We start from the raw sequence: 14,864 nt of genomic DNA on the forward strand, positions 1-14,864 counted from the left end.
CGAGATGCGTCCGATTCAATTAGCTCCTGCCATTTTCTTTTTACAAACGATATTGTCCATTTGTCTTTACGACTCGCTGCTGGGCTGGGAGCTTCGAGTATAATATCGAATTTCTACGCGACGCCCTCAACATGACTCATAACTCTTGCTCGCGCTATTGCTGTCCCATTTGTTTCTTACGTTGCACGTGCTTTGTCTGCCTTTCGTCGAAACACGTAAAAGCCGTTACGGAAAAATTCATCGCTCATTATTTTCTTTCAACCCTCCCGTCCTTAAATCGTATTTAAATACTGAGATTAAAATTCGCATAAGTTTTTTCATTCATATTTGAAACGGCTTGACAAAAAATTCTTGCGAAAATTGATGCGGTGTAAGAAACGTATTCCCGTACATCAGGATGCATAATCGTAAAAAAAAGGACCTTATTAAAAAGTAACCTCGCAAAATTTGATATTCTTTGGTTCTATCAATCTTTTTAACGGAAATCATAAGATATGACATTTAGATATTTCTCGTCTACTGACTACGCCCGATCGGGATGCGCGCGAATAGCTATTATAGCCCGGGAGAGGGGAGGGGAGGGGGGGATGACCGATTTAAAATACATTTAGGAACTCGTAAACGACTTCTTGTTCGGGACGGCGCATAATTCAGTACGCCCGCGTTTCGCCACCGTCAACGACAACGGGGGAGGAAGGGGGGGGGAGGAGGAGGGAGGAAAGGTTTGTAACATTAATAAAACTTGAAGCTGTCGCGAACGCGAGCGGGAGTAAATGGTAGAGGAAAATATGAATAATGAATGGAAAAAAAAGTGTGGATGAACGTGTCGTGACGCCGAAAACGCGTGAGCGCGAAAGACGAGCAATATCCGCAACGGAAGAACGTGATTAAAAAAGTTTGCAACGGCCATAGTAATATGATGGCTCGACCACGCGTAAGAACGCCTCTTGTCGTTGTCGACCGGATAATCAAGTCCCTGTCTCCAGCCCCTTATTTCCCGGGCAAAAAAGGACAGCGACCCTCGGCCGGAGGTGGACGTTTAGTGGACCCTTCCCCCGTTGCCTCCCGTCCGCGTGACCGGCTACCTCTCCATTCTTCTCTCTGGCCGGAAAGATCAGGCGGTTACCGGACTACGACGGGGGAAAAAAAAAGGGTGCGAGGGTGGGATGTGAATCGAAGGAGGAAGGTACGACACTCACCGCGATCCGCCTTCATTTATCAAGTTAAACGCGAGGTGCGGCTGCATAATGTCGGTCGAGATTCTCCAAGCGGACGCGCGATGTACGCTCGGCTTCGTACTCTACGCGCTCTCGCGCGTGTACGCGATCGCTCATACATGCCCGTTAATCCTTCCTGTTTCCCGCACGAGCACCGACTTAACACGCGGTTAAACATCGATCGGGGGCATTAATTCGATGTATCAATATGGCGGAAAGTATCAACGCGAGTGTATGACACCACTGTGTACCAAGACGCAAAGTTGCGCCTTGACCGATCCATTAAATATTCCAGCGTTTTCACGACGACGAATGGAAAGCTCATGCATAAGAGCACCTTCCCACGTTTCTTACTTCGAGAGCATCATTTTATTATATCACACCATAAACATATGTATACGAATCATTATAAAATTGACGACGAAAGAAGCTCATATTAAAAATTTATAGACTCTTTGAACTTATGATAAAACCATCGTAGCGAGGTTTTGGATGATAAAGTTGTCCTGTTTTACCGATTAATTTAATTATTTCCAACTCACTAATTTTTTAATTGCACTTACAGAATTAAAAATCCTTTCCCACAATTAAAGTACAGACGGTAATGTAATACGCACATGGGAATTTTATACAAAAAAACGAAAAAAAAATTTACAAATTAAAAAAATTTTTTTTTCGTTTTTTTTTTGTACAAAATTTTTACGTGCACATTATATATGTTACCGTCTGTACTTTAATTATGGGAAAGGATTTTTAATTCTCTAAGTGCAATTAACGAATTAAAGAATTAGTGAATTGAAAATAATCACATTGATCAGTAAAACAGGACAACCTTAGAATCTCTTATCACGCACGGAGCTTTTCTCGACTTTCCCGCGCAAAAGATCCGGCTGATTTATGTACGAACGTGATTTCGAGGCATTGTAATAATTCAAGATCGCCAGCCGTCTCTACTTGTGTTGTAGAGCATCGTATTCCTCGATACATTTTCAATCGCGGATGGTGGGGGAGGAGGGGGGAGGGGGAGGAGGGGAGCAAGCCCCTCGGAAGTGAACATGGGCGCCGCGCAATACCGGAGGTTCGGGGTGCATGCAACGCGTGCCTATCGCCGTTTCTTGGTATTTCCATCCACTTTTATTCTTTACTATAATAGCATCCGACATGAGAATGCCGTTCGTGACCGGCAAACGAGACTTTCTATATGCTCGCGCTTGGTCGGACGTGCTCGTTTTTCCTCTCGTTTCGCTTTTCCGGGACGTCCGCAGCTCCACGTACGTGCAGCCGGCTTTAATTAAAAATGAGCGGCACTTTTTCTCATATTACGTCAACGGGATAAATGTTATTGTTTCATTTCTGATTGTTACTTTGCCGACTGTCTTTATACGAATTGTTCATACGTAATCATATTTCTATATGAATGAACGAGGCAGTCAGAAAAATATGATCAACGTTACATCAAATGTTATCTCCATGGAATACAAATATGTAATGGCATAAAACTTAAATGAGCAAATATTGTTTGCTAGAACATTTTCATTTCGAAAGAAAGCAATTTTTAATAATTATTTCATAAAATTGTTTAATGGATAAGAAAAAAATACATTTTCGAGATAACTCGATTGGCACAGACCAAAGGGATAAAGAGCAAACGGCTTTTTCTTTACATCCGTGAGATTGTTCTGAGATACGTGAGCCGAATAAAGATTAGAATGTGTATATTTTCTTGAGAATTTTCCGCATCGTAAGCACAATAATAAACGCGTTATCGGAGGAATAAACACAGAGGAGCCGGAATCTTCCAACTTAATCTGCCACTTGAGTCAATTTACGTCGCCATTTATGTTAGATACTTAGGTCCGCGAAGTACATCGTCCGACAACTACCTCTCCGAAGAGCGCGCCACTCATTAAGGCGCAAAACTAAACGTCGGTATAATTTCCGACTCCGGTTACAAGCACAGCAGCGAGGTCGTTACCGCCGCGAATTAGAGTCGCGTTACAAAGCCGACGTAGCAAACTCGCTCGGCGAACGACGTCGTTGCGCGTTTCCCGAACATTGACCGAAAACGATACCGAGTCCGGAGAACGAAAGGACGTCTGTCCATAGAAAGAAAGAGAGAGAGAGAGATAAGGGCACCCTCGTCTGCTCCTTCATATCGCAAGTCTCTACTTCTGGTTCGTTTACAAGAGTCCTTTTATTGTGACAAGAACAATTCCCGTCGAGGAAAAAATGTCAGAGAACGTTTTGCGTTTTGAAGAATGACAGTGTATTATTTTCTCCGCGATTTAGAGATAAAAACTGATATATTTACGGTCGCGCATTTTACGTGTCGGTGTCGCGTCGCAAAATATTCAAACACGGTACGCGCATCATTTTTAAATTCAAAACGAATGCGAACGATTACGGATTAAACCTTTGCCTTCCCTGCGCGTTTCATGTCTCTTCCGCAGCTAGAGAGAGAGAGAGAGAGAGAGAGAGAGAGAGATGGATCTGTCCGCGTAGCAGTTTATAAGGTTTGTAAGGTAACTTTACACGGTTTTTATACCAGCACCGAGACGGAACGGCCACTGCCAAAGTGGATTCGCGAAACATGGATGCTCACGCGAGAACGAAATGCTTATCGGTCAAAATGCAATTTCGCGTGTAAAAAAAAAAAGTGACGGCAATTCTCCGTGAATTTTTACAACGTTATTCGGCGCTGTGCGCGCTCGCCTTTAATTTACTGGAGTTTAAATAGTTGTACTAAAAAAAGCAGATTGAATCGTGCCCGGTAGTCGCGACGCGCGCGTTAGTATTCAGCGACAATCGGCCGACTGCGCGCGGTAGATTCCACTCCCGTATAACACTAGATGTGAACGTCGAGCGAAGATTCGAGTAACGCGGGTTGCGATAGAAGAATAGAGAAAGGAAGAACGAGAACGCGGGGAGGGGGGGGGGGGGTAAAACGAATAATCGCGTAACAGTTAACATGGAGAGGCGCGATACGCTTAGAGCATCGCGGCGGGCGGTTGCCGTTTTTCATTCGGATAGCAGAGGATACGCAAATAAAAGAAACGGTGCGTGCCGTGGTTTCGTTATTCCACCCCCTCTGGTATCAGTGGTGTGCACGCTCGAATAAGCCCGTACCCGTGAAGGAAATTCTCCGTTACGATTCCCCGTCGAATCTCGGTACTTGCGAGAGCGTATCTCGAGCGAGAAACCTAATTATGCGAGTGCCGAAACTGATTGTCGTACGTGAGGAAAAACACGTGGAAAAAGCGGAGGTCAGGCGATCAGCGTCCGCTCATTCGATATTCGATGTTTGATAAATCCTCCCGTTCTATCGACTCAGCAAATATACATGGCATTTATTATTTTTTTTTTTCTACTCTTGATCGATCCTCTTCAGTCGCTGTAGTAATATTGTTCTTTGTGATTTATAGTTCCGAACATGACTAACATACGTATATATAAATGAAGCAGGTGAAAAAAAGCTAGACCAGACCAGAATCGAATCGTGTGTTTCTCGTATTTATGCGATAATTTATCTCTCTTCCATCTTTCTCGATCAATCATTTCGGTTCACTATAAGATTCGTCGCGATTTATAACGAATCGATTGACCGACCCCCTTTTTTTTCAATCGGCTGTGTATTTGTCAATTTTTCGCATGTGCAAATTTCCAATAACTACGCTGCGATGTGTATATTTTTGGTTCAAAAATCTGACCGGCGAGATAAAAAAGAATATAAACAGAAAAAATGAAAAAGAAAATGCGAAAAAGCCACTCTCATTCGTTCGGCACAGCGCCGAATTAGTATGCAGCACGATCCGGCGACGAGAAAGAGAATTTTACGTGACGATTTATAAAAAGTCAACGCATTGTGTGCGCTATCGACTGCGAGACGCGACGTACGATGATGACGACGATTCGTTAGCGTTTCGATGCGTGAGATCACGCAGAAAATTTTCTCGCATTTGTTTACAATTTTTCACATTTTTCCTAAAATTATACTTTCGTCATTGATATTGAAGACGAGGATTCTCAGATAATTTCATTAGTACTAAACATTAGTACTAAACATTTATTAAAATACCTGTATCCAATATGTTCCACCTATGTTTTGGAGATTGTCCTAATTTTTTGATGAATACGAAATTGAAAAATAAGGATCAGATTTAAACATTTAGGAAACATTTCTGAAACTAAAAAGAATATATGGAACATTTTCAATTTTTTATTTAAGTATAGTAAAGATAGCACTTGGTCCATGTTGATTACATATATACTCAATGTAGTTCAGCTATGTATTTTCATACAACTTGTGGAAAAAATTGCACATACTGTTATTTATTAAATAATGAAATTGTGTTTATTTACTACAAAAGGTATTATTTCAACCTTTACCTGTCAAAAAGCTTCAACTGACTAGAAAAGAAACAAAAATTACTAATCAAAAGTTAAACACTAAATAAAGAAATAGAATCTAAACTTTTGTATATTAATATGTTGTGCTTTTAGTAGTGTTTCTGACCATAATGATTTTACAATACAAAGAGTTTTCTTTCTTTAATTATAAACAAGATGTTTTAATGAGAATGTAAAGTAAATATACTGTTGAAAAGCATAAATAAAGAGCTACAATAACATGAATTGCGGATATTTATAATTGTCACATGATAGATTCACAAAGAAAAATCTTACTTCTGAAATTTTAGATTCGGAAGAACACAATTTGAATAAAGTGCGATTACAAGCCATAGAAAGCAGATATTGATCACTTAACTGACATAAATACATCGTACTTCCTAAGCGATATATTAGCGCTTTCTGTGAAATTTGTTGTGTAACTATTTGAAAATGAGAGTTAAGCACTAAATAGGGTATATAGCCGTATTGGATACAGGTACCTTTTACTAAATCAAACAAACACGTTTAAATCTTACGAGAAACTTATCTTTTATATTCTCATATTCAATTTTATTAAATTGTAAAGTAATCAGAGACGGAATTGTACTTGGCGTAAAGATGGTACCAAAATGCCATAAGATTTTGTAAATGTTATCCTCCGATGTTCCGAATAAAGTACAACATGTATGCTTAAAAGAGGCAAAACGCAGATTTAACGCAATTTACCATTATATGTTCCTAATGGATGGTTAATAATAGTGGGGAATTAATGACGAATAATCGAGCGGTTATCGTTTAATGATATTCAGTTTCGTACAATATTCGCGTAATAATTATGCGCACACGCAGGTCATGGAAACCGAGTGCGGGCAGTCCCTCAGCCTAATTTCGACGATTAAATCAATGACCACGACGCCAGGCATTGATACGCGCAATCTGCATTTTCCGCTCGTGCGTTACATCTCGCTCGGGCGGAATTCGCCAGTTTGATGAATTAAACGAACATTAAACACGAAGCTACATCTGGCATACGCACACAAACAGACCATCTTTGTCGACGACGGACTTTCGATCGACACTACTTCTCTCGTATGTAAATATGTACTTAAAAGGCTGTTTAGTTGTTTAGTTGGTCTCGACAATATGACGATTACGACGTTATCGCATTTATCACTATACTATGATTCATTTTGTACGACATGCCTGGGTGTGTGTGTGTGTGTGTGTGATTCGTGCGTGCGTGCATGCATGTGTGTATAATCTTGACTATTGCGCGGCGGCGACGATGGTAATAAAAATCAAGGGAAATTGGGAATTTAGTGGTGTAACGTTAGGCGTTTTAAATGAACTATACCGAGCATGAGATGAAGAAGCAACGCGCCGCGACGTGCCGCGCTGGTAATTGCATATAACGTGAAACACCGCAGGTAATTCGGTAAATCGAGCGGCGATAAGGACTTAAATGCAAATGCTACTGACGTCGGCGTACCACACGTGCAAACACGTGGCAACGTGTTGTTGCTGTAACATTTGCATTCAGTCGTTGCGAGAAAGACGAAAAACTCCTCGCTCCTCAAACCGACGATAAATTTGTATATACGCGAGGTGATTTTCGCTTTATGTGCTCCTGTCTAGACCAGCGGCGGATCTAGGAGACCTTCAATGGCCCGACCGTCGCGATAAAATATTTCCTAGAACTTTGTTATTACATAATTAACATTTTCATTTTTTGTACGGTCCCGGCCAAGCATAACGCTCGAATTAATCACCAAAAATATTGAAAAGAGTGAACTTTCATTGAAATCCCGGAGGAAGAAAGAGAGAGAAAGAGAGAGAGAGAGAGCTAGATAGATAGATAGAGAGAGACAGAGAGAGAGAGAGAGAGAGAGAAACTGTGAATCTGCCAGTGGATGAAAGAGTGCGCCTATGCTAATTACATTCGTAAATCTCACACGAAATCGTATGACGCGGCCACCGAAGATGGCTGGGTGCCAGATCGGATAGCTTTAACGTAATCTTAAAATATTCCATGTTTCCATGTGTGCGCGAATGTCTACGTATGTATGAGCAGAATTGGGCGCGTGATCACTTTTCCGATATTCGATTTGCCGCTGCATACCCACGAACGCTCTCATTAACCTTTAGCAGGCCAGACACGAATGGAAGTGAGTTGTTTTTTAATGATCTACAACAGTGTTGTCGCGCGATAATTATGACGGTCACTTTTTTTCTCTTCTTTTCCTTTATTTCTCTCTCTCTCTCTCTCTCTCCCTCCCTCTTTCTTTTCTTGCATCCTTTCTCCATATCTCGTGCGCGTCTGCTCTTGGAAATCGCACGCGGACGAACTACACAAAACATCGAACTGCGTCCAAAAACTCCTGATATCGTGAATGCGTACGACACATTTGCAATACTCGAGGATTTGCCTCCTTCAAGTGACCACTTCTGATACAATCGTCAAAGTCTATCGAAAAACTTTAGTTAACATTTATGTCAACGTGATTTCGAGACATCTACGAGGAGCAAAACTCGGATATTAACTAGATATTAGATATGGAATCAAGATATTAAATTACTGAATAATGTTTCTGAAACAATGAAATTTATTATGCTTTCCATTGTAGGTCAGAAAATTATTTCTAACATTTAATTAATATTTCACTTTTGCTCCTCAGACAAATCTAGATGAAAGAGTTATGTGGATCTTCTTACAGAGAGAAAGGAACCAACCGACAATCCCTATCGGATTAATTAACAATAATGACTCTGTCGACTGATTCCTTCCTGAGTAATGCGCGCACATGTTCGTGCAACACAATATTCTGATACGCTATCGTCGAAGATATCAACAATCACACACGCGAGACTAGAATAATTCATAAAACTTTACACATTGTAAATATGTCAATATCCAAGACTAGATCTTCCGGCCAGAATGCCGGCGTCCAAGCGTGATCAATCCGATCTGACCGAGGAAAGCTTCGTCTGGACTTACCGATCTCTCTCGCGGAAAGGAGACAGGATCGAAATTATAGCTGTGAATATGTAAGTAAGCGGAAAAAACCTGACGCGCGGAAGTACGATTTGTCTCGCATCGGGGAGGGGGGGGAACCGATCGGAAAGATGGCGAGGGGAAAAAAGCGGGGAAATTTCAAGGCTCTCTCTTTCCTAAATCAGCTTTCGAAGATAAGGGACGGAAAAGAAAGAGAGGGAAGGAATACATCTAAAATGCGTTACATGTTGTAGAAAAAAAAAGAAAAGGGGCCACTACCGTGCGAATCACAGAAGTCCGTACGGAAAAACAGGGAGAATAAAGAGGGAAATAAAGACAGATGAGGTGAATCAAAGCGGAGCTCGCAAGTACGTACGAGTGTGAGAAGGGCGCGCGAGTGGAATTGCTCGTGGAAGTTTCGAAAAAACTTCGCATTCCATTCGCGATCCCAACCACGCGGAAATTCTCCTCAAGGTCGCGCTTCTCCAACCCTCGACGAATCCCCCGTGCGGGAGGGGTAATATCGGAGGAACGTCGAGCCATCGGCTGCTATCGGGCGTCGTCGCGCGATCAGTAGCGCGAAGAAATGCGGTGCGATTCGATTTGCGATCTAATCTGATGCAACGGCACAGGCGGCAGATATCGCGGGAGAAGGAGAAAAAGACTTTCTCTCGACGGATAGTTGGTTACGCGGATTTGAATTTTAGATGGGATCGCGCGCGGAGTTCCCTTCGTATCAGTTAATTGTGAGGAACGATCGGTTCGCGAATGTATATGGAATTAGTAACTGACTCTCGAACGATGAACGACGGTTCCGATAAAGTGCACGTGATAATGAATGACGTACGGTTTCAATAAAAATTCTGATGGTCGCCACGCACGAAAAAATCGGCATGAAATACTTTCCGAAAACAGATATTGGAAACTGATTTGAATTTCATTACGTATATAAAATATGCCCTGTTAATAATTAATCATTCACATTTTAATATTTGCTATATTTAATGTTTCTTACTTTATAGATTTAAAAAAATTAAATTGATGATTTTGTGTACATAACTTTAATGATATTTTAAGATATTTGTTCTATTTGAAGTTTAATTAATATTTAATAACCAATGCAACAGCGCATAATTTTATACAAAAATGTTTTAACATTAAATTAATAGCTTTTAATATAACGAGAAATAATTTAATACTGTGAATTATAAAACATAATCTGCAATAATGCAATTTCTGCTCATATCAGAGGACAGAAGAGAGAGAGAGAGAGAGAGAGAGAGAGAGGTGATAGAGTATTCGAATATTGAAATCAAGAATAATGGATCAATAATTTTATTTTTTCAGTAAAGTCCGAGATAGATCACAAGCACAGATCGGATCGAGCACCGCATATCGGAACACTGCCAGTTCCGTGTTGGACGTTTACTAATAAGTGGCCGTGTAAATATTATCGAATTACTTCGATTCACTCTCCGCTCGTGCGAGAGTAGCTAATTAAATTAAATAAGACAAGAGTGATAAAATGTGTCGCGACAATGATGTTAAATAAAAAAAGAAAAAAACATGGTGCCGTTTACACCCACGCGTACGTACACACCCACACGCATTTATTCACACACGCATACGCAGACAACAGACAGACAACACGCAGAATGCATTCGCTCGAGCGCGCGAGCGTAAATCCCTCTATTAACGCGGGATACGAGAAAACTATAAAGGAGATCATCCTCGCATTCATCGATCGAACTTATGTTTCCTCGGACAACGTCGCGTTGTACACGGCGGTGTATTAAGTTTCTATCCGTTTTACATTCCTAACTCGTTGTGTTGCGTTCACATCGTACCATTTATAGATAGGCTAATATACCTAATAAGTGTTTCGTCTAGCCTACGATGTATATTGTATCTATAATCAGAAATAAATTATCGACAGAAATTAATTGTCGACAGTTTTAATGTTGCAACGTCACAGCAAATTCACCTATCCTACATAATGTAAGTGTACAAATCAATTTTTTTGTGTCAGCTTAATCGGATTCAATCTTGTATCGCACATGACACGTTACAGTTATGGAGAATTAGTTTTCTACCATAAATAGGAAAAAAATCTAATTTTCTATCCATGAAAAAATTGATATTTTTTTCTCGCAATTTATAATTATCGTCCATAGAAAAATTATTAAAACGCAGATTTCATCAACCGATTGAAAATAAATAGCAGATAATGTGAAGAATAAAAAAATACTTTAAATGTATGGGATACCAGATTTTATTCTTTTATTTTTTTCCTCGTCGATTTAATTTCAAAATATATACGTGTATAATGTACATACATACATATATAGTGAAGCATCAAGAGTTTAGAATCGCTTGTAAACAATTGAGCGTTTGATCGTTAGTAAAAAACAGTAATGATCATATATGTATAATATACGTATCATCCGCAAAAGAATGGTAGGCAATTAATGAGATCAGACTCGACGAGTAATCGATAATTGTAGTGTAATTAAAATGAGGTGTCCTGACCATCGCTAACTATCGTCGGCACCCACTCGAGAATCTCGCGCGCGAGGGAGAACGACGCCGATGAAGGATAAACGTTAGACACGCAAGACACGAATTTGCATGGACGATGCATTATCTCTACACGTGTAATGTGACATCCCTATCGCGCGATTACCGAAGGGAAAGCTCGCTCGCAATTAGACCGCCTGTGGTTTGGTCTAAGCTGATCTCAAACGATTACCTATTCCGCTTTCCTCTGTCGAGCCTCGCTAAACCTTTCAATTTATTCCGGGTCCGTTAATTTGTTGCAGTCGCACGTGTGTATAGCGTGCAATCGCATGAGAAGTATGGGAATCAAATCGATAAACTTTATTTTCAGATCGTTAAGAAAAAAATATATATTACACCAAAAATCAATTGGAAGAATCGTCTGAATATTTTTGGTAGAGTAAGTATCTTTATGTGTGGCTGCGGCACACAAGTACCGCGCTACTGCTCACTTTAAGTTTAAAGCGTTAGATTACCTTCTTCCCATAGATGCATTTGTTGGTGGATTTTATATCTTAAATATGATACCCTGAGACAGTTTTTGGAAAAGTATGGTGAACAGTCACGCCTTAGAATATGGTTAAATAAACTGCCAAACACGTCAATAGCGTAAATTCCATGTAAAATGCAAACTTTCAAACTGTCATTTTACAGTAACCACTTGTTTCTTCAGGAAATCACGTGGGAGATTAATGAGTCCCACCATGAACAACAAAATCACGAAGTTTCGTGTTATTTGGTGGGGGATCGAAAAACGGCCTTATTGCAACCCATCCTTTCGTATCCCGGATTTGACTGCGGAGAGGAAAGCCATTAAAATAAATGATTGTACTTCGCCAGATGTCGCGACACCGAAATACGTCTCTTTGAGACAACCGCGATTCCACATTCAGACAGCATCTCGCTATGAAAAGTAGCAATGAAGATGCATTGCGACAAACTTGCAGGAATGTGGCGCGTGTGCGGCATATACAAATGTCGCGACCAACGCCCCACTCGCGGAAATGCTGGGCGATTATTCTATGAGCTTGCTTATATTATGACTTGCGCAAAATCTGTGACGTCAGATTTGAAAGAGAGGGCTGCTTAATTCATCACACGCAATCTTTCCACTTTTCTTCTCTAGTAGAAAAGTAAAAATACTGCATCATTAGCAGCGTGATGGGTGAATAAAACTGAAGAATATCCCTATGTTTTAGAGCTGTTAATGGATAATAAAATCCTCTTCTTACTCTAAGTAGATTTTAATTAAACTGGATTTTAATTTACAGTTTAGTTATGGTATTATTAATATCGGATACTGAAAAATTGGAAAAGATGCTATGCAATCAGAATTCTCTTTAAGAAAAAAATCGGCTTCGAGTTAATCAAAGAATGTTATAACGTGGAATAATTATGGCGCATAATTATAAATTACAGATTCATCAACAAGAAAATTACGCAATCTGTTTCAGCGAAGAATATATAATGAAAGCATGCAAATAAACAAGCGGATTTAACAAACGGATAAATATAGAAATTGTCTTATATATATACATAAGATAAATAAGAAACAGTCAATTACGCAAGTGATTTTACAAAAACTTTGAGAACATTGTACATTAGTTGTATTAATCTATACCTATTATTGATAAATTATAATTTATTTAATACTTTCCAGGAATTTCACAAAGAGACGTCAAATTGAAAAGAATTTTCAATTTCAACACCAACTCTTTATTTTAATAATTTACTTTCTCATCAATTCTTTACATCATCGACAAAGATACTAAAACTGAATTAGAAATATGATTTTTTTAAAAAGTAAAATGCAACTGTTGCATCCCTTGACCTGTCGTTGCCCTTTAGAAGAAAACAAAAGGATATATACGTCAGTGATGTCAGGTGAACTTTATCATAGTTGATCAAGTTGAAAACGGAGTTTATTGTACGTCGAACGACACACATGTGTTATTGAAAAAAAAATTCGCAAGTAGACCTCTGCGTGTGCTGCCGTTTATACAGGTATCGGTAGGCGAACGGATAAGGGGTGAGCCTGGCGCAGCGCGCGCTTTCTGTGGTATTGATTACAGCCTCCTATCCAGGTGCACAAGCAGGGTCAAATCTGCCCCTCTCTCCACCGCCATCACCTCCTCCTCCTCCTCCTCCTCCTCCTCCTCCTCCTCATCCACCCCTTCTGCTGGTAGCTCTTCGTCCCTTTTCCTGGTCTCCCTTTCTCCACTCCCTCTCATACTCTAACCCTCTCTCGTCCCATCTTTCTCTCCCTTTCTATCCAGCGATCCAACCTCTCTCCTTCACTACCAACTTCTATCTCATTTCCACTTCCTCTCCTATTCCTTCTCATGCCGTTCTCTCTCTCTCTCTCTCTCTCTCTCTCTCTTCCTCCGTCTCTCGCCTCTCGTTTCTCTTCGCTTCGGTCCCCCTCGCTCTGGCACGCTGCCCCATCTGCGCGCATATCGAGTGCAAAGAGAAAGAGAAAATATGTACATCGACACGCTCTATAGTCACTCTCACATCGGGCAGATTTAGATGCATTCATTCGTATGTAATCGTAGATAGATTCCAGAGCGTGTGTTTTGCATGTGACTCGTCATCGAAATAGAAACTGTGACGAGCGAACGAAGAAATATCCATCGCGCGCATTTATCCGACGGAAGAAAACACGATACGCTCAAACAAAAAGAAAAAACGACGCTTAGTTTTCCAAAATTTAATCCCATTTGATATTCTAACAAAATCTCAACAACTAAAGTGCTTCAACTATCAAGCAAATTACTTCAAGCTTATAGTTATTTTATCTTTCTTTTTTTTTTGTCGTCTCTTCACATTGGTAAGTACTTTTTTGGCGTCACAAAAGCGAGGAAGAAACAATGCGGAGCGAAGAACCATAACTCCCGACGACCCCGGCTGTTTATCTCTCGGCTGGCACATACGTTCGCGTTCATTTGTACATACGTACATATCGTATATACGTCGCGCATCGTACATATATCCCTCTTCGAGCCTTCGATATAGAATCGATCTTGGAGCCTAGACTGCCATCGGTCGATTCATCCTCATTATGTCGTCGGTATCGGTTGAATGTTAGTGGCATCGATCGTCACCAGCCAGTGCCAGCCAAGCCAGTGCGAGCAAAGCTAGCGAGCGACCATGCAACCTCGAGAGAGTGCATCGAGCCCATCCCCAGCGCGAGCTATCGCGCACCGGCAACAACAACAGGTCTCTCGCCTGCCGAGCTGCTGAAGAAAAGGTCCGGAGTTTTCCCGGGGAATTCCCGCGACTCGCTCGCTACCCTCGCCGTAATTAGATCGCGCCTGCCTTTTTCCTCGACGAAGGCAAAAGAAACGAGTCCTCAACCCCCGGACTCGTTACGATCTAATCCAGGAGGGCCGAGGCCGTACACGTCACGACGACGATCTATATCGGTCGATTTTTCACTCATTAGAGCGCTTTTGCTCTCGAACTTGTCGTCGGTGCCCCGTAATACGTTTATGTTAATGCGGAAGTCCGTTCCTTTTCTCTCGCGCTCTCTCTCTCTCTCTCTCTCCCTCTCCCTCTCCCTCTCTCTCTCTCTCCCTTTGCCTCATAGCTACTGCTGTTGCGGCGCGGGACGACGAATGGAAATCGAAGGGCGGACCTCGAGGTATAGCGCCGGTATATTTACCAGGCAAATGCAATGCGCATTTCGGTGAATTATCGACGTGGACTGT

Source organism: Monomorium pharaonis, chromosome 7, assembly GCF_013373865.1.
Source record: "Monomorium pharaonis isolate MP-MQ-018 chromosome 7, ASM1337386v2, whole genome shotgun sequence".
Taxonomy (NCBI): Eukaryota; Metazoa; Arthropoda; class Insecta; order Hymenoptera; family Formicidae; genus Monomorium; species Monomorium pharaonis.